This window comes from Acomys minous, assembly GCF_964271855.1.
Source record: "Acomys minous genome assembly, chromosome: 3".
In the NCBI taxonomy this organism is placed as follows: domain Eukaryota; kingdom Metazoa; phylum Chordata; class Mammalia; order Rodentia; family Muridae; genus Acomys; species Acomys minous.
The window spans coordinates 79,623,215-79,644,802 of NC_140485.1; the positions used below are offsets into that span (position 1 = coordinate 79,623,215).

Sequence of the window (21,588 nt, forward strand, 5' to 3'; positions counted from 1 at the left end):
AAATACTGTTATCCCCAATGTTGGGATGAGCAAACTGAGGCATGGAGCGTTGACATGGCCCAGCACACAGCCACCAGCTCGGACGGCGCTGGACGTCTAAGCAGACCGAGGTCGGACCCAGCACCCGAGCTCGCACGCTCGCCTGCTCTTTAGCTCGCGCGCTCCACCTTGCGCGCCAGGGGACGCCCGGTCACGTGGACAGGGCCCCGCCCCTCGGGCCCGCCCCGCCCCCTCCGTGCTCCCTCCCTCTCTCCTGCCCTCCCCCTCCCTCCCCGGCCCGGTCCGGCCCATCCCCCCCCTCCCCACCGGCTCCCTGAGGCCCTGCCGGGTCGGGCTGCGGGCGGCCGGGCGCCGACGGCCGGACAGACGGACATAGGCGAGGACCGGCGGACGGACGCGCCGAGGGCGCTGGGCACGCACGGCCCGGGCCGGCGCTGCGAGGCCCGCCCGGGAGGGCCGGGGCCGCGCTCAGGTGAGGCGACGGGCGACGCTGGCCCGTAAGGGGTGGGCCTGCCGGGCGTCCCGGGCCGGGCCCGGTTGGCTTCGTGGGGAGGAGGCGCCGCCCGGGCCCGGCGCGCGAAGATGGCGCCGGGCCGCCGTGCAGCTCGGCCCGAGTGCGGCCCGGGCCCGCAGCCGCCCCACCCGCCGCCGCGCTCGTGTCCCCGTCGCCATGTTGGGGAGCGGGCCCCGGGCCTGCGGGCGGGGCGCGGGCGGGTGCAGCGGGTCGGCGGTGGGGAGGGTGCGGGGCGCGGGGTCGGGGCGCTGCGAAGAGTGCAGGGTGGCCGAGGGGCTTGCTGCGCGGGGTGGCGCTCCGGCCCCGGAGCCGGCTCCCGTGGGGCGTGAGGTCGGGGCTGGGGGCGCGGAGAAAAGACCCCAGCAGCGAACGGGACCGGCGTTGGGCTTGGTGGGCCGAGGGGGTGGCGGGCGGTGGAGTTGGGTTAGGCCGTGCGCAGCGTTCCGAACCCCAGAGTGGTACCTAGGGGTGAGGGAGGCGGCTCGGGGGCCAAGTCCTGGCTGTCAGGGCTGGAGTAGTTCTTTGCGTGCAAAGGAGGTGATTGCTTAGAAATGGGGGTTGCGAACGCGGGTATCGGAGCAGGATACTGACGCGAGAATCAGACAGGAAAGGTGCTGGTACTGAATGTCCAGTCTTTATGACTCCCAAGGGTCTCAGGACCTTTGAGCCCCAAGGAGCCTCTAGTCCCGTTTGGAGGTAAGCAACAGGAAAAGGGAAGAACTTGAAGAGGAAAGAAAGGGTGGTGGGGGTAGGATGTAGGAGCTTGACAGAGAGCAAACGGCAAGCAAGAGTGGAACTGGTTAGGAAAGGACAGAACCTCCATCGGCTTAAGGAGTTGTCTTTAAAAGGAGGGACCTGTCTGTTTGGGGGCGGTGACCCAAAGTGTCTTTCCTGGAAGGGGACAGCAGCTTTAAAGAGCAGGGTCACCTGAGGAGGTCATCTGAAAGGTCTTGCTAAAAACCAGTTAGAATGGTGAAGAATGAGCGTGGAAAAACTTCAGTGGCTTTGGAGATCGCGTCATGATTTCAGATCAGGTAGTGGTTTTAGCCTGAGACATAGAAAGGTAGCTGGTTTCCCGAGGCGGAACATATTGGTGACTGGGGCTGCTGGTGACTCCTGCTTCCTTGCTCAACTCACTGCCTCAACAGAGTTTAACTAAGTCAAAAAGCACCATATATTAGAGAGCCATTAATTTTTATTTAAACAAGTTTGTCGGTACCACCGCTGAGTGGGATATAAAAGACTATAGATAATCAATTATTGGATATTTCCTAGATTTTTCTCTATTGGTACTTTTTTAAAAAAAGCATCGAGAAAGAACTCCTTTGTAGAGTTAAAAAAGTTGCCCTTCCTTTTCTAGATGTTTGTTTATTGCACAGCAGAACACAAAAAGCCTAAAAGGGAAAAAAGAACCCTGACAGAGACCTAGGCGCTCCATCGTGTCTGATTTAAGTTCTGTTATTATAAAGAATTCAGAGTTCAAAAGGACTGTGAGATAAATCAGCCTATTGTATATAGTTGACTTTTAATGTCCCCTAGTTTTGCATCTCCAACTTCAACCAATCACGAATTGAAAACATTAAAAAAAAATTACATCTGTGCTAAACATACATTTTTTTTCTTGTCATTATTCCTTAAACTAGACAGCTTAAGAACGGTTTGCGTGACATTTATATCAGATATTACAGGTACAGGAGATATGCAAATATGATGCCATTTTTATATAGTGCTTGTGATGTTCTAGGAGGTCCTGAAATCTACTGTAAATGGACACAGTAAGGAATGACAATACAGAGCCCTTCCCCCCCCCAAAAAAAAGCCTTAAAAGCTGGATGCGGTGGTTCATGTCTCTTCTCAGTACACAGGAGGCTGAAGCAGGAGATTGCTTCAAGTTTGAAGCCAGCCTGGGCTATAGAGTAAAGGCTCTGTCTCAGGAATTTAGGGGGAAAAAAAAGACTTTGATTGGTTGGTGATGTGATTCAATGGTAGAGTATCTGCCTAGCATACTATATAAGGTCCTTGGTTTTATCCTCAGCACAAAAGGAGTGAGGAGGGACTTTGAACCAAGAGAAGTTGGAAGGATTTTAAACACTACAGGTATATTTTCTGGGTCTTTATAATGCAAAGTGGTTGCCACGGCCCCTGTAGCATCTAGTGGAGCATGTAGACTTCTCTCAATTTTTTTTTTCAAGATAGGGTTTCTCTGTGTAGCTTTGGCTGTCCTGGACTCTCTTTATAGACCAAGCTGGCCTCGAACTCACAGAGATCGCCTGCCTCTGGCTCCCCGAGTGAAAACGATGTTTTTAATTGTATAAAGTAAAGTGCATTGGATTTAAAAAAGCAATTGCATTAAAATAGTTACAAAGTCTATGCTGATGTATAAGTACACATAACCTTTTTGTGACTATGGTGGTAGGGATCAAACTCAGGGCCTTGCTCAGTCTGGGTAAGCACTCTACTATTGAACTGTAGGCCCTATGTGTGTATAGGATGAGGGTGTACACATGTGGAGGCCAGAGGTTGACTTTGGTGTCTTACTTGATGGCTTTTCTACCTTACTACTATTTTTTTTACCTTGATATTTTCTTTTCTGTTCTTTAGTTATCTGTGTGTGGAAATCTGAGGACAACTTGTGGGAATCACTTCTCTTTTTCCACTTTTATGAGTCTGCAATATCAAACTCAGGTCATCAGGCTTGACAGCTAGTGGCTTTATCACTGAGTCACTTTACAGTCCTAACCCTTTGTTCTTTGAGGCAGGGCCTCTCGCTAAACCTGGAGCTTATTGATTTCAGCAAGGCTGACTAGCCAGGGAGCTTCAGGCGAGCAATGGGGTTACAGATGTGCACTGTAGCACCCTGCCTTTATGTAAGGACTACCATTGCAAACTCAGGTCCTTGTACCCTTCTGAGACAAGCACTTCACCACCTGAGCCATCTTCCAAGCCCTATATATAGTCTATTACCAGCACATTAGGAAGTAATTTTCTTTCTTTCTTTCTTTTTGGTGTTTCGAGAGAGGGTTTCCTCTGTGTAGCCTTGGCTGTCCTGGACTCACTATGTAGACCAGGCTGGCCTTGAACTCACAGCGATCCGCCTGCCTCTGCCTCCCGAGTACTGGGATTAAAGGTGTGTGCCACCACCGCCAGCTAAGAAGTAATTTCAAAGACATGTGCCTTGAATATGGTGGAGCAAGTATGGTCAGAGATAAGACAAGGTTGTTAAAGACTTGACTGAGGAGTATGGCCTGAGTCAAGATTTTTGGGAGGGGAGGTATATGATGGTTTATTTTTTAGGAAATGAATGGATGTTCTGTGTATGTGTGTGCTCATACGTGTAGAACCCAGAGTTCAATCTCTGTTGTCATTTATCAGGCATTGTTCAACTTGACCTGCATTCATCTGTCTCCGTCTGTCTGTCTGTATCTCTTCCTCCTCTCTCCTATCCTCCTGCCCCCCCCATGTCTCCCCCTCTGCCCCCCCCCCCCTGCAATATTGCTGGAGTCTCTTGATGGCTGGAATTTGCCCTGTAGGGTAGGTTAACTGGCCAACAAGCCTCAAGATTCTGCCTGTCTTTTTCCTCTTCAGCATTGAGATTACAAGCGTGCGCCAATATGCCTGGTTTTTTGTTTGTTTTATGTGGTTCCCGGGATGACCTCAGGTCCTCATGTCTGGAAGACAAGCGCTTTACAGACTGAGCTATCTTCCCAGCACAAATAGATGTTCTTTTGAGATATGTTGCATAGACTCAAGAGAAAAGAAAGAAATGATAACCGGCCTAAATTAAAGTTCAGAGAGTGGACATTGATCAGAATTGGGCATTCCAGGTGTTGATAACTGGTACTGTGAGTAATAAGGAAGCATTTTAAACTCTAGTTTGGATGATGACTGTCAAAAACATTTTTTTTTCCAATGAAATAAAGATAAATAGAAAATTGTCACAGATAGTAATAGGGTTTTTGCTGTTGTTGTTTGTAGTATGTAGTATAGTTTTTAGTTAGAAAAGTTAAAGGTATCAGCTGACATGAAAGATAGGGCAAGATGTGGAAAATACTAGAGTGTACATTCCTATAGTGTAGGAAACATAGTTTCCTACATTAGGGTCTACCAAACTAGCTCATAGGTCACATCTTGTCAACCACCTGTTTTTGTAACTAATGTTTCATTGAAACACCACCACAGTCATTTACATAGCATCTATGGCTTTAAATGCTTCCAGTGACAGAATTGAGCAGTTGTGACAGAATATGTTTTATTGTTCAATCATAGCAAATTGACTGTTTTGGGATCTGCTGAACGGGTTAACTGTGGTAGTGTTAGGTTACACATTTTATACTCAACTGGGGCTTGTTCTGTTAGATTATATATTTTTCTATTGGATTATTTCTGAAAGTGTTCCTTTACATATTCAATTATATATAATACATCATATATATGTACTACAAATGTAATTTCTCAGTTTGTAACATATTTTAAAACTCTGAGATAGCAGGGTGTGGTGGCACACGCCTTTAATACTAGCACTTGGGGAAGCAGAGGCTGGTGGATCTCTGAGTTCGAGGCCAGCCTGATCTACAGAGTGAGTTCCAGGACAGCCAGAACCACACAGAAACCCTGTCTCAAAACCCACCATCTCCACCACCACCACCACCACCACCACCACCAACAACAACAACAAACTCTTGAGAGTTGAGAATACATAATTTGGTGACAGAATTTGCCTGGCATGCTCAGTGACTTGGGCTTGATCCTCTGCATTGGAAAAAAAAAAGTGGGAGGGGTGCTGGAGAGATGGCTAGGTGGTTAAGAGCACTCAGTGCTTTTGCACATGACCCAGGTTAGTTTCCAGTTACAACAGAGTCCAGTTTCAGGGGATCCATTTTCCTCTTCTGGTCTCCATAGGCACTGCATATATGCACTACACATATATATGTTTAGGCAGAACACTCATACACATAAAATAAAAGTATTTAAATAAATTAATTAAAATAAACCTGTATAAGGCTGCTAAAACTTTGCGATTTTAATGTCAATTTTATCAATCCTTTCCTCCCCAAGATTTTTTTTTAGTTTATTTAACTTTATTTTCTATGATTGGTGTGAAGGTGTCAGGTCCCTTGGAGCTGGAGTTACAGAGAGTTGTGAGGTGCCATGCAGGTGCTGGGAATTGAACCCAGGTGCTTTGGAACAGCAGACAGTGCTCTTAACCACTGAGCCATCTCTCCAGGCCTTATTAGTTACTGTGTACATCATCTTCTAGAATCTCAACTATTTGGCCTTTAATGCTTAAATCTCTGATCCACTTTGTGGGATGAGGTGAGGTGCAGTTACATTATGTCATCTATATATAATCACTTATGTCAATACCAAATACTGAATAGCGTTTGCATTCAACTTGTAAGCTTTTTGGTGGAATCTGAGGTCCTAGTTTCAACTTTCCTGTTTACTAATTGCATGACCTGGGAAAGGTTTATATAACTTTTATGCCTCAGCTTCCTCATCTTTAAAATAAAGATAATAGAACTTACTTAATAGAGTTACTAAAAGGATTAAATTAATTCCTGTAACACGTGGAACAGTGCCTGACACAAAATGTTCAATAACTGTTAGCTATTTATAGCTATTCATAGCCACTCTTCACGTCTCACTCCCGAGCGCCTGGCACAAGGTGGGGACGAACTGTAGTTCAGTCAGTTGTCACATAGACTTGGCTCGCAATTAAGAGTGACTGAGAACCAGGCTGGGGTGGTCGGAAGGGACTGTTTGGTTCTAAGGCTGCCTTAACTCTCCATTGGAATGGAATTCCTCTCTTCTTTTGCAAATAATTTCAGTAGCAGAGGATACAAACTGGCAAACTGTGGTTGACTTTGACCCTCACACATATTTTGTTTGGCTCATGCAATATTTTTAATGTCTTTAAATGTTTACACAAACTCCCGAATTTCTGTCTTGAAAACTTAGAAGATGTGTCAACACCAAGCTCATAGTCAGTCTTTCATAGAAAAACTCAGCAAAACACATAGGCTGACGCATGTTGCAGCTCTTTGTGATCTGCAGTGCTCTAGCTTAGTTTTATGGTTCTGTAGACATTTGATTTCTTTTTTTTTTTTTTTTTTGACTCTTTCTTTTTCCTTTTTTTTTTTTTTTTTTTTTGTAATTTTGAATATTGTTTCCTAAACTAAGAAATAGCAAATGGGATAAAGTCACAATGACTGAAAATAGATTTGGGTTTATGGGCAGGTTAAATGTTAAGATATATTTAAAAGCTGAACAGTACTTGAACACAACGAGTAAAATGAGAGTTTAACATAAGATAAAGTAAAATTCAGTTCAACTCTATGGACATTTAGGCATCTACTATCTTTGGATGCTGTGCTATATTAGAAGTTACCACACTGGTGATAAAGAACTTGCTAGCCAGTTTACACAAATATTGCAAAAAAGAGGTCTTTGAACTTGTGGTATGGAGCTGCTATCTTAACAGTTCCACAAGAGAGAGGAAGCAGGAATTCATTCTTTTAACATTTTATTAAGGACTACATGTATGCCACAAACTGACTAGAACTCTATACTGTAGGATCTACAGGGTTTCAAGATGAATATAGCAGAATTTGTGTGATGACTATAATGAATTAAGGAGTTGAAGTAGAGCCTCAAGAATGGTGCAACAGGGGCTGGAGAGATGGCTCAGAGGTTAAGTGCACTGGCTGCTTTTCCAAAGGTCCTGAGTTCAAGTCCCAGCAACCACATGGTGGCTCACAACCATCTATAATGTTATCTGATGCCCCTCTCCTGGTATGCAGGTGTTACATGCAGACAGAGCACTGTATACATAATAAATAAACAAATCTTAAAAAAAAAAAAAGAATGGTGCAACAGCTGGGTGTGGTGGCGCACGCCTTTAATCCCAGCACTCGGGAAGCAGAGGCAGGTGGATCACTGTGAGTTCAAGGCCAGCCTGGTCTACAAAGCGAATCCAGGACAGCCAAGGTTACACAGAGAAACCCTGTCTCAAAAAGCCAAAAAAAAAAAAAAAAAAAAAAAAAAGAATGGTGCAACACTTAGTACTTGCCGGTGATACACTGTTTTACAGACTGATGAATCCTGAGTGTGGTGGCATGTGCTTAGGGAATAGTAGTCTTGTCTGGGGGCGGTGAGACAGCTTAGTAGGTAAAGGCACTTGCTCCTGCGTCTGATGGCCAGAACTTGCATTAAAATAGGAAAGAACTGACTTAACAAAGTTTTCCTTGTATGCACGTGCACGTGCACACAAAGTTTTCCTTGTATGCACGTGCACGCACACACACACACACACACACACACACACGCACACACACACACACAAATAAGAGTTTAATTTGCCTGGAAAACAGGTTGTTGCACAGTGTTTTTTTGGAGATAAGGCTTGAAATGAAGATTGAATGGCAGCAACACTGATGATACTTGTTTTTCAAGACAGGGTTTCTCTGTGTAGCCTTGGCTGTCCTGGACTCACTTTGTAGACCAGGCTGGCCTCGAACTCACAGCGATCCACCTGCCTCTGCCTCCCGAGTGCTGGGATCAAAGCCATGTGCCACCATGCCCGGCTTTTTTTCGAGATTTTAGAAGGAGTGGTAGTCTCATACTTTGCATGCTTACTATTTGCTACGTAGGTGCTGAGCATTTCACAGGTAGTAAATATTTTATTTGATCCTCATGGTAACTTGGTGAAGCTGCTTCTGGTTTCTAAAAATCCCTTTTCGTAAACTAAGCAAGAAATATAGGTAACAATTGATAATATTTTGCATCTAGGCAGTCTAGTTGCAAAGTCTTCCTAACCTGTGCACTGTATGCTAATGAACCATGGAAGGCTTTTTGGGTTGTGTTTGTTGTTTTGAGACATCCTTTTTCTAGGCCTGGTTAGCATTCAATTTGAGATACTCCTGCCTTCTTTCTAGAGTGCTGGGATTACAGGTTTATGCCACATACCTGGATCATGGAAGACTTTTTAAAAAAGATTTATTATGTAGGGCTGGAGAGATGGCTCAGAGCTTAAGAGTACTGGCTGTTCTGGTGCCCTCTTCTGGCATGCAGACACACATGGGAGCAGAATACTGTATAAATAACAACTAAATAAATAAATCTTAAAAAAAAAAGGTTATGTATAGTGTTCTGCCTGCATGTTCACCTGCCTTCCAGAAAAGGGCATAGATCACACTATACATGGCTGTGAGCCACCATATGGTTGACAGGAATTGAGGTCAGGACCAGTGAAAGATTTTGTTTCAGGCTGGGGAGTTTGACTTGATTGAGTAAACAGTGGGAAGCCATGAAAAGTTTTTAGTGTTGTAATGAAAACTGTTAGGAAAAGAAGCCCTTTTGTGAAGTTCTGGATCAACACAGGAAGAAAGGGAAGTCATGGAGCTGGTTATTCCCTCCCTACTCATTAGATTAGGTGTTTCTTTTCTTTTTAAAAAAGATTTATTTATTATTTATACAGTATTCTGCCTGCATGTGAGCCAGCCTGCCAGAAGAGGGCGCCACATCCCATTACAGATGGCTGTGAGCCACCATGTGGGTGCTGGGAACCGAACTCAGGACCTTTGGAGGGGCAGCCAGTGCTCTTAACCTCTGAGCCATCTCTCCAGCCCGAATGGGTGCTTCTTGAGGGCTGGGCCAAGGCTGTGGCTACATTCTTTTCTTCTCTGCCTTTGGCTCCAATGTGTACCTGTTGTATAATCTAGCATATTATTTACTTTAAAAAATTTTTAAATCTTTTTCTACTTTATTCTAAAAAATATGCAGATAGCTATCTACATTCCATATACATCAGTGTCTAACTTCAGCATTCTCGGTATGCACACAGACAGGGAGCGGAAGCTCTGTCAGCCAGTGCCTTTGGTAATGCTAAACCTGTTGAATATTCATTCCATAGGCCCACTTACTTCATTTTTTAAAGATCAAACAGAGGTCTCATGGGAAGAAATAGTGATGAATTTGTGAATCAGATTCCTGTTTGGGAAATTGTTCATTGGGTTGTCTCTTCCAATATTAGTACATTTTAAAAATTACATTTCTTTATTCATTTTGTTGTTTATGTGCATAAGGAGGCCAGAGGGCAACTTGTGAGAGTCTGTGATTGAACGTCAGCCATTGGGCTGGCAGCAAGTTATCTACTGAGCATCTCACCATCGCCCTGTCCATATGTACTTAACGTTTTATGAAAGTGACTCTCTGGCTTTTCTATGAAATATAGACAATTTTTTTAAACATTTGAGGAAATATAAAAGCACCATTGTTTCAACAGGGTGGTGGCGGCAGCGCACACCTTTAATCCCAGCACTTGGGAGGCAGAGGCAGGTGTAGTTCTGTGAGTTCAAGGCCAGCCTGGTCTACAAAGCGAGCCAAGGACAGCTAAGGCTACACAGAGAAGCCCTGTCGGGGGGAGGGAGGGAAGCACCATCATTTCCCACCAAATGCCAGAAGAACTGGGAAGAGTAGGTAAACTGCATTTTATTAGACTAAGAAAATCAAGGGTAGGTGCCATGGCATATGCCTGTAATGCCTACTCAGGAGCCTGAGGCAGGAGGATTTCTATTTTCTACCAAGCCTGACCTAGATAGTGAGAAGAGAGTAAGGCAAATCAAATAGTTCCCACATGATGTATTTGTAAACACCCTTTTCCATTGTGAACATTAGCTAAGAGCAGTGTGTGTACATGCCGATATTATATGAATTGACACAATTAGTAGCTATGAGTGTTTTCTAGGCAATAGCGTCCTTGGGACTGGGTATCTAGTTCAGTGATAGAGTGGTGGTTTGGAATGCTCAAGGGCCTGTCTGAGTCCCTAGTACCAAGAAAACAAAATATGAACTTTCTTTTTTTTGTTGTTTTTGTTTCTGAGACAAGGTTCCTCTGTGTATCCTTGGCGGTTCTGGACCAGCTTTGTAGACCAGGGTGGCCTTGAACTCACAGAGATCTGCCCACCTCTGCCTCCCAAGAGCTGAGATTACAGGTGTACGCCACTGTTCCTGGCTCAAAATATGAATTTTCAGCAGAAAAAATTTGTGTTGTGTTTAACCTGACAGCATATAACCTGTCATATTACTCTTCATTTTCTTTCAGACTTTTCTTCAAAGTTCTTATTGCTGCTCTTGATTTTTCTCCAGACCTGTTAAGCTTTTTCATATTCTTTAAAAGATCTGACTGATGGAGTAAGTGATGACTTGGTCATCTGTGAGCTCTCTTGCTGCTCTTACAGAGGCTCTGGATTCAGTTCGCAGTACCTGGCAGCTCACAACCTTTTCATAAACACCAGTTCCAGGGACTCTGATAGCTCTGCTGCCTTTGTGGGCATCAGGCATACACTTGTAGTGCATGTACATAACATGTAGGCCAAACACTCATACACATACATTAAAAAATAAATTTGACTATTAGAAACATTTTAAAAGTTGTGTACTATCCAAGCTAATGAGAGATCCCCTTTCCCCCTGTCTGAGTTGGGGTACATGTGCTCTCTAGTGTGCAAGGGCATATATATAGTACATGCAGGCGTGTGTGCCCATATGGAGGCCAGAGTTCAAACTGGGTATCTTCTCTGATTGCTCTCCACTTTTACTACAACGCCGCCGCTGCCGTTGTCAACTACTACTACTATTAGTGCTACTATCGTTGTTGTTGTTGTTGTTGTTGTTGTTATGGCGAAGACGACAAGGAGACAGTCTCTTTAACTTAACATGAAGCTCACAGATAGGCTTGACTAGCTGGCCAGTGAACTACAGGGAATCTTTTGTTCTACCTCCTAGTACTGGGACTATAAGAGTATTAGTTATTTTTTTTCTTGCTGTAGTTTCACCACAACCAAGGCAGCTTATAAAAGAAAGAATTTGAGCTTTAGGTGTTCAAAGTTTTTTGTTTTGTTTTTTTTTTTTAAAGATTTATTTATTTATTATTTATACAGTGTTTTGCTTGCATGTATGCCTACACGCCAGAAGAGGGCACCAGATCTCATTATGGATGGTTGTGAGGCACCATGTGGTTTCTGGGACTTGGATTTAGGACCTTCGGAAGAACAGCCAGTGCTCTTAACCTCTGAGCCATCTCTACAGCCCTTGAAGTTTTTGTTTGTTTGTTTGTTTGTAGTTTTTTGGGGGAGTTTTGAGGCAGGGTTTCTCTGTGTAGCCTTGGCTGTCCTGGACTCACTTTGTAGACCAGACTGGCCTCAAACTCACAGCAATCCGCCTGCCTCTTTCTCCCAAGTGCTGGGATTAAAAGTGTGTGCCATCACACCTGGCTTCTTAAAGTTATTTTTATAAAATTGTGTTTCTTGGTTTTGCTTTCAACCTGGCTATCACACAAAGAATTGTGACTCTATTATATTATTTTAACAAGCTTCACAGCACAACTGAGTAGTTTTACTCTATTGTTAACCCTCTAAGTTAATTTGATTTCCTCCCAGTGTGCATCCCAGAGACACTTGGGCTTCATAGCTTTCTTTGTTCCAGCTCTTTTTCTTGATGTCTCTTGGACCTCTGCTGGTGGCTCAATCCCCTATAACCAGCCCCTTTAAAACAATAACAAAATCTATCACCCACTGAATGACCAAAAACCATCCACCACCTCTTAGGAATGGGGCGTAGTTTTCTTAAATTGCTTCCTGCTGATTTGGGACATTGTCCTTTTGGGGGCCCAAGACAATTTAGTCAAGCATGGTGGCAGAAGCCTTGAATCCCAGCACTTGGGAGGCAGAGGCAGGTGGATTGCTTTAAGTTTGAGGCCAGCCTGGTCTACAAAGCGAGTCCAGGACAGCCAAGACTACACAGAGAAACCCTGTCTCGGGCGGGGGGGGGGGGGCGGGGGGAAGAAGGGGGGAGGGAAGCTAGATGTAACTTTTGCTGTACAGTCTCTGAATGCTGAGAAAGTTCAGAGCTTAACTGAAGTCCAGACTAACAGTCTGATGCTGGACAATCTAGCTAGCCATTTTGAAATTGTCCAGGATATAGATTTTTGAGGAAGCAATTATTGAGGCTGTCTGTGAGGTTCGATCTCCTGGGCTACTTGTCTTTTTCGGTGTCTTGTCTTCTTGCTCTGCAAAATATATATACTTTCAACGGTATTATGCATTTTATATTAATATACATATGGACTATGCACAGAGCACAGTTCAGATAAAGATGACTCTCTGCGCTCTGTTCGAGCAGGTAAGGCAACAAAATGCAATATAAATTTTTATCTATGCCATTTAAAAGAATAGCATAAGTCCTGAGGATTTTGTAGCCAAAGATTTATTGACTGTGCATAACTTAAGTCCTGGTTGGTGACATTTTCATGTCTCAGTCAGTCTCAGATCTGTTCCCATGAGAGGGGTCAGCAAATTATGTTACCTGCCCTGTTTGGTCTTCTTGATTTCTTTTTTTCTGTCTTCAGCCAAGATCTTCAGGAGATCTCCCTGTGTCTAATGTGATTTCCATCAGTTTGGATGGAATACATCACTTTTTGTTTCCTGTGAGACAAGAGCATATTCTCCTCCCCAGCACAGCACATTTTTTGTTTTCTATTTTTGGAATTAAGATTTTTATATGCTGATCTAATTCAGCAGTCCTTTCTAAAATCCAGTATATTTTAGATGGTATGCTACTTGCCTCATTAAAAAAAAAATTAAAATTAACAAATCATTATTTAGCCTATTTAGGAGAAGATAGTATATTCCCCCTCTGTTTTATGAGCACCTTTTAAAAACCATTGTTAGATCTTTTCATAATTGATTGGTGTATGGGCTTTATATAGGCTTTATCTGTGGCATTAGGGTTCCAGAGGCTTAGAGCCATGTGATCAAAACAGAAGGCATCGCAGTAGGAGGAGCGCTCACACGTGAACTGCAAGCAGGAGGCAGAGAGCGCAAGCTCTAATGCTGTACGTCTTCGTCCCCAGTGACACAGGCCCTCCACGAAAGCCACCCCTCCTGATCCTCCCCAAACAGCCACCAACCGAGACTTATGAGAGGACAACTCTTTTGAACCACAATAGGTGTGTGCTGTCATGTTTTTGTTTTTATGTGTGTGCATATTTTGCCTGCCTGGTGCCAGTGGAGGTCAGAAGAATGCATTAGATCACCTGGAAGTGGAGTTATAGATGGTTGTGGGCCGCTATGTGGGTGTTGGACACTGGACCTTGGTCTTCTGCAAGAGGAGCCAGTGCCCTTTAACCAGTAAGCATCTCTCCATCCCTCAGACCCAGCTTTTTACAAGGGTTCTAAAGATACAAATTCAGTCTTTCCACTGGGACAGCAAGCACTTTACCTACTGAGTCATCTACCAGCCATGTTTTCTCTTTTCCATGAAGCTTGTTGGCTTTGTCTACAACAGGACTGTACTTAAATAGTGAAGACTCACTCAGAGTATGATCAGTAATGGTCTTCAGGTACTTTTCCTTGGTTGTGCCAAGGCAGGTCTTGATTTTGTATTTAAGAATAAGTGTCCCTGCTGGGACATTTGCCTTTAATCCTAGCACTGGGGAGACAAAGGCAGGCAGATCTCTGAGGCTAGCCTGGTCTACAAAGGGAGTTCCAGGACAGCCAGAGCTACACAGAGAAAGTCTGTCTCAAAGAAAGAAAGAAAGAAAGAAAACCCAATAAAAAACAAAACAAAAACAAAAATGAACTCCCGTCTTTACAAGCTTAATTCATATAGATTTAAAAAAAGTTATTTTTATGTATGTGAGTGTTCTGCCTGCATGCACACCTGCACTGCAGGAGAGGGCATCAGATCACATTACAGATGGTTGTGAGCCACCATGTGGTTGCTGGGAATTTAACTCAGGACCTTTGGAAGAGCAGGCAGGGCTCTCAACCACTGAGCCATCTCACTAACCCCTAAATGTGTAGCCCAGTCTGGCCTCAAACTCATGATCCTCCTGCCTCTGCCTCCTTCAGCAATCCTACTGGCATGCACCACCACAACCAGCACATATAGATTTTTATAGATTGTTTTTGTTTTTTAGTGTTTGGAATCTAACCCAGAGTCTTCTGTATCATATTTTATTATTTGGTAACAATATTGATCACTTTTAGTCATAGGCGTGAGCCACTCACTGCATCAGCTGGGTCATAGGTGTGAGCCACTCACTGCATCAGCTGGGTCATAGTTGTGAGCCACTCACTGCATCAGCTGGGTCATAGGTGTGAGCCACTCACTGCATCAGCTGGGTCAGAGGCGTGAGCCACTCACTGCATCAGCTGGGTCATAGGTGTGAGCCACTCACTGCATCAGCTGGGTCAGAGGCGTGAGCCACTCACTGCATCAGCTGGGTCATAGTTGTGAGCCACTCACTGCATCAGCTGGGTCATAGGCGTGAGCCACTCACTGCATCAGCTGGGTCATAGGTGTGAGCCACTCACTGCATCAGCTGGGTCAGAGGCGTGAGCCACTCACTGCATCAGCTGGGTCATAGGTGTGAGCCACTCACTGTATCAGCTGGGTCATAGGCGTGAGCCACTCACTGCGTCAGCTGGGTCAGAGGTGTGAGCCACTCACTGCATCAGCTGGGTCATAGGCGTGAGCCACTCACTGTATCAGCTGGGTCAGAGGTGTGAGCCACTCACTCCATCAGCTGGGTCATAGGTGTGAGCCACTCACTGCATCAGCTGGGTCATAGGCGTGAGCCACTCACTGCATCAGCTGGGTCAGAGGCGTGAGCCACTCACTACATCAGCTGGGTCATAGGTGTGAGCCACTCACTGCATCAGCTGGGTCATAGGTGTGAGCCACTCACTGCATCAGCTGGGTCAGAGGCGTGAGCCACTAACTACAGCTGGGTTATGCGCTGCTGGGATCAAACCTAGAACCTCATGTACGTGAGGTCAGCACTCTACCCACTGAGCTGTATCCTCTTTAGGATGTTATAGCCCCCTAAAAGTAAAATTTTAATTCATAAAAGTTCTTTATGTGTCTACCTAAAAGCACCTAGAATTTGTTTTTATTCTTTAGTCTCTAAGGGTTTCATTTGGCTGTCTTTTTTGTAACAACTTTTTTAAAATCAATTTTAAGTAACTATTTTATCATGCTTAACATTTTTTTTTTTTTACAATTTATGCTTAAAAGCTTTTTTATTTTAAACTCCCAAAGCAGTAATTTGTTGCCACAAGCTGAGCATCTGTGGTGTAGGCCATGAAAAGGCCCTCTCCTTTTCTCCAATTGTATCATTTGAGTATAATAGCCCAGTGTGATTCTCCTTTGCTTTTTCTGTACTCTGAAAATCCAGGATATATACTGACATATCCCCTAAAGTTACGCGCTATTCTACAACTTCTTTTCCCGTTAGTCGAGTTGGCCTAGAACTCACAAGCCTCCTTCCCCTCCCTCCCAGGCAGAGAGTTGCACATTGGCTCCACCACACCTAGTTATGGTTTCTATTTTTTTTCTTTTTTTGTCTCTTAGGATATTATACCTTTCTTTCTAAATCATAAATAATATCTAATTAAATTTTATTAATGACATATTCTGTTTATGTGGTACTCAATGAATTTTTCTGAGTCTTTCCCATTACAAACAATTTTACATATTATCTATGTATATTTCTCTGTATAGCCCTGGCTGCCCTGTAACTCAGTCTGTAGACCAAGCTGGCCTCGAGCTCAGAGCTCCACTTTCCTCCGTCTCTTAAGGGCTGGGCTTAAAGGCATGTGCCACCACTGCCTTGCTGTTTAACGTATGTTTTTAAAAGTAGAGTTTTTGGGGGGCTGGAGAGATGGCTCAGAGGTTAAGAGCACTGTCTGCTCTTCCAGAGGTCCTGAGTTCAATTCCCAGCAACCACATGGTGGCTCACAACCATCTATTACAAGGATCTGATTCCTTCTTCTGGCCTGCAGGTGTACATGCAGATAGAGCACCCATACATAAAATAAATAAATCTTTTTAAAAAGAGTTTTTCTTCTGTAAATCCCTAAATGTATATTTCAGTTTTACTTTGAATTGAGATTTTTTTTGACAAAGATTATTACAGTTCTATACCCATTCACAGTAAAGAATAATGTTTTTGTTTATAGTCCTTGGATGTTTTAAAACCTAAAGGGACCTGCAGATCTGCTGAGCTATATATACCCCTGCTGATCTGTCTTCTCATTATGTAGCTTTAGTGAGTCTTTGGTTCATATTAATTGTGTCCTGCCCCAACTCACACAACTTTATGGGAAGGCCAAGCCTCCCTGGCGTGCTCAGCCTTTCTATCTCTCTTTCCACATCGCATTGTGTGTTAGTGTAACTGGTACAAGTCAAAGGCAGATGAGGGTGGCACACACCTATAACCTAGCACTTAGAAGGCTGAGGTGGGAAGGCTGAGTTTTAGGATAGCCTGGGCTTTATGGCTGGATTCTGTCTAAATAAACAAACAGTAAATAAAGCTGTTTTTTCTTAATATGAACACTAGCTGATCTTACTGAAAAATGAATAATGAGGTTAGCAAATGTTTCCATTTCCATGCATGGCATCTATAATAGGGAACAATTGTAAACTTGGGACATCTTTATTTCTATGCATTTGTTTCTTTGTTTTTGCAGTTGTTATTATAAAATAATTATTTCAGAGTATAGAGTAAGTGCTAAATTAAAATGTATGATGTTATTAACATATTTGCAATTTAAAACAGAAGAGCCGTGATACCAACTGTATGGGCAGGCTGGAACAAATCAGCTAACCTGTGAGATTCTGATGCATACTCCTTCGGACTTTTTTTTTTTTTTGAGACAGGGTTTCTCTGTGTAGCCTTGGCTGTCTTAGACTCTCTGTCCTGTCTTAGACTCTCTGTCCTGTCCTAGACCAGGCTGGCCTCGAACTCACGGAGATTGGCCTGCCTCTGCCTTCCCTAGTGCCACCGTACCTGGCTCATAATGAAACTCTTTCAGGGACTCTACCCTGGACAAACACTTACTGCCTCCTCTCCCTGTTCTTCCCTCTCCCCTCTCTCCCTTCCCCTTCTCCTGTGCCCTTCCTCTTCTTCTCTCCTTCTTTTGAGAGACAGAGTATCAGTGTAGTTCACAGGCTAGCCTAGAACACATTGTGTAGCCCAGGCTATCCTCAATGTGTCTGTGTTTTAAGTATTTTAATTTGAGTATAATATGCATTAGGAAAAGGGCACAAACTGTAAAGATCATGAGTTATAAAATTAATTTATATGCATATAAGAAGGTGTTATACAGCTTTTTTGAAAATACCTTGAGTATTTTTGGTAATAATAAAGTTTATTTGCTAAAAACCACTGTACTAAGAGACTATATGCCTTTTTTTTTTTTACAACTCTTTCTAGAATAAAAACAGAAATAATGATAGATGGGATTGGACACTCATCATCATTTACTTAGATGCTGTTTACCGGGTTTGTTTAGTCTTCTGATGTTTTTCTTCTTCCTCTTTTTTCTTTTTCCCTTTTGTCTAGGTCCTGGGAGGAATGGAGAGGGGTCCTATTGACTACCTTTTCTGAGAGTGGTCAGAAAGTTCTTAAACAGGTCTGTCAATTCTGTAGAATAAAAATAAAAGTTTGATTTTTTTAAAAATTTAGTTTCAACTAAAAGAATTGAATTAGAAATAAACTTTTTAATTTTTTTTTTTCTGGCAGTAATGGGAGTTGAACCTAGTACCTCATACGTGTTTTAGACAAACACTAAACCAGAAACTATAGCTGTGTCCATAAACGTAATGTTTTTAAGCATTTATGATAAGTGTAGATGCATGTGGATGTGAGAGTGCCGGGATGTGTGCGTTAGAGGAGGAGCTGATGTTCCCCTTCTACCATCTGACTGTCAGGGTGATCGACTCAGCCGCTCAGGCTTGGTGGTGAGCTCCTTTACCCACTGTGCCATCTCACTGACTAAACTTTACTTTAAAAAAAAAGCAGTTATCTTGAGCTAAGCGTGCAACAAAATATTTCACTTTGGCAAAGCTGCATTTGGCATGTTGGTTAACTAGGTTGGCGTCTAGGTTATGTGGGTTATGTTATTTTAATGTAGGTTAACTGGATGAAGAGGTGAATTTCTCAGTTGTTTATGATTTTGGAATGGAATAGAAGCATAGACAAAACCTCCAAATTAAATTATTTGACCCTTTCTGATGCTCTTAGAATTCCCAACAGCAAGATGCCAAATAGATCTCAGAAGGTCTAGTGCCTGTAGCCATTTTTGTTACTCACTTCTCTGTCGTCACTAAGCAGCTGCATCATTTGACAGACAAGCTCAGTGGGTTCTTTAAACTTGTCTTTACAATGGGGTTCTTGAATTTTGATCATAGCCTGTGTCAATTTTTAGACATAGTAATTGGTTCAAATTGTTGCTCTTTTTATTTTATATATAAACACATGTGCATGTAATTTACATGCCTGCATACACCTCCCCATCCCCACTGTTTGCTATGCTTTTGTTGTAGTGCCGAGGTTTGAACTCAAGGCCTTGCTCAGGCTAAGAGAACACTCTCCGCCCTGAGGGTTGCTTTTCTGTTGGTGATAATGATTGCAGGTGGGGGTCTTTCTTTCTTATTGTCCTGTCCCCCTAGTGTGTATGTGTGTGTATGTATGTATGTATGTGTGTACATACATAAGATGTATATATATATATCTTAGAATTCCCAACAACAAGCTGCCTTATAGATGTCAGAAGTTTTAGTGTCTTTAGCTATAGTTTTGTTACCTACTTCTCTGTGTCATCACCAATCAGCTTCATTATTATGCAGACAGATACAAACTCTATCTCAGTGAAGTGTGTGTGCGTGTGTGTGTGTGTGTGTGTGTGTGTGTGTGTGTGTTGTTTTTGTTATTATTAAAGACAGGGTCTCTCAAATGTAGCCTTCTGGCCTTGAATTCACAGAGATCCACTGCCTTGCCTCCTGTGCTGGGATTAAAGATGTGTGCCACCATGCCTAGCTATTTGTTTATTTTTGATCAGTCTTTACAGGCCTTTAGACTTGGAGTCATTAGAAAAACCTTTCCTTCTTGAAAGTTGTATTTTTCTGTGCTTCTATAATATTAAAATGTAGAATTTCATTTATTGTATTTGAAGTTTTAGGCCTGTTCATAGTTACCTTGTGTAGTAAGAGAAATCTAATTTTATTATTCTTCTAGATGGCTACCTTTTCCCAATATCATAAAAGGAAATTATTTTTCTTCACCATTATGAGATAGTAAAATTCCAAAATTCTATTAATCTCTCACCTACTTATATAATTTTCATAGTGGTTTTAAGTATTAAGAATACGATGTGTGTGGGTGCTGTATATCCACGTAGAAGGCAGAGCACAGCACCATTCTCTCCTAGAGGCCAGAGAGGACTTTGGCTGTCCTGCTCTGTCACCCTCCACCTTAGTGATTTGAGAAAAGCTCTCTTAGAACTTGGAGCCACAGTGCTATAGCTACAGGTGCACACAAGGCCGTGCCTAGTTTTTTATATGGTGCTAAGAGTTTGGAGTCCAATTCCCATGCTCGCACAGCAACCACTCTCACCCCCTGAGCCATCTCCGCAGCCCCTGGTAACACAGTTTAGTCTGATAAGGCTTAATCCTAATCCCTTTCTATAATCTGATTTTTCAGAGTTTTCCTATAAACTTTTGAGTCAGGTTGTCTTATTAAATTATAAGTTAGGAGCTGTACACTCTGGGAGGCAGAGGCAGGCCAATATCTGTGAGTTTGAGGCCAGGCTGGTTGACAAAGCAAGCCCAGCACAACCAAGGTTACACTACAGAAACCCTGTCTCAAAAAAAGAAAATTATAAATTAGGACAATTTGACACATAATAATCTTTAACCATGAAGGCATCATTTTATCCACGCCTTTAAATTTTTTTTGTCCTTCATTAAGTATATAAGAAAAAATTTTATGTATATAAATACTTTGCTGTGTGTGCGTGTGTATCTTCTTTGATGGTGTGTGTGAAGAAGAGGCCTTCAGATCTCCTGGAGCTGGAGTTATGGACGGCCGCAAGCCACTCTGAGTGCTTGGGACCGAACCTGGCCCTCTGAAGGCCAATGAGGCTTAGGTTTTTAACTTTGTTGTTGCTGTTTTAAAAAAGAGATCTTAGTCCAGCGAGTGAGCCCAGCACTCGGAAGGCAGAGGCAGGTGGATCACTGTGAGTTCGAGGCCAGCTTGGTCTGCAGTGGGAGTCCAGGACAGCCAAGGCTACACAGAGAAACCCTGTCTCGAAAAAACCCAAAAAGAGAGATCTTTCTCTACCTGTGATGAATATATGGGTAATACATGCTATGTTTTTTGTATATTAATTTTGCCTTGTGCTGCTTTGCTAAACTTTCTTATCTCTCTTTTGTTTGTTTGGCTTTCAAGAATACAAGTGTGTTGCCTTCTTTAGTTTTACATTCTTTCTGTGCTCTCTGATAGACCCCCAGCCTCCTCCATGAAGCAGACCTCTGACTTGTAGCTATTGATGTGTATGTATGTGCTGCTTCACATGTGCATGCACTCTGCTGCTGAGTTACAGACAGAAAGCTGTGTGCGCGCATGTGTGTGTGTGTGTGCATGTGTGTGTACCAAAAATGAATGGTTAAGTCATCCAGGTGAGGTGGCATACAATCAAGTTGTGCTGGAGGCTTAGGCTACAGATCAAGACTTCAAGGCCAGCCTGAGCTACACATTCTAGCCCAGCCTAGGCCAGTACGGTGGGACACACCTTTAATCCCAGCATTCAGGTGGCAGAAGCAGGTGGATCTGCTCATTTGAGGCCAGGCTGTGGTGTACCTAATGAGTTCCAGGCCAGCCAGGGCCACATAGTGAGACTTCGTCTCTAAATAAAAAAATTGCTATCCTATAGTATCTGCCCCCTCCTCCAAAAACAAAAAACAAAAACAAACAAACAAACAAAAACAAAAGCAGAGGGCAAAGGAAATCACTTAGTGGCAAAATAAAATGCATGTATAAAACCCTGGGTTCAGTGCCCAGTATTGGAGACAGGGTGTGTTACACTAAAGGAGATGATCACACAACATTCCCCTCAGTTTGTTGATATTGAGTTTGTTTTGAATTCTAACAACGAACTCACTTAATCATGATGCATTATTATTCTTTTAAAGTGCTGGCAAAGTCTATGTAAAATTTGACTTAGATCTTA

At 43.1% G+C, this 21,588-nt stretch overlaps 1 protein-coding gene across 13 annotated transcripts in view; it reads left to right on the forward strand.

Annotated features, from left to right (window-relative positions):
- Positions 1-260: 260 nt before the first annotated feature.
- NCOA6 (nuclear receptor coactivator 6) overlaps positions 261-21,588 on the forward strand; it is an 82,013-nt gene continuing 60,685 nt past the window's right edge. For 6 of the 13 annotated variants that reach the window (XM_084775747.1, XM_084775757.1, XM_084775758.1 and 3 more), the window contains exon 1: positions 262-472. The gene's annotated coding sequence lies outside the window, so the exon portion shown is untranslated. Of the gene's footprint in view, positions 473-12,875; positions 13,702-17,921; positions 17,992-21,588 lie in introns of those variants that run through there. The other 7 variants (XM_084775755.1, XM_084775756.1, XM_084775752.1 and 4 more) reach the window with 6 other exon arrangements.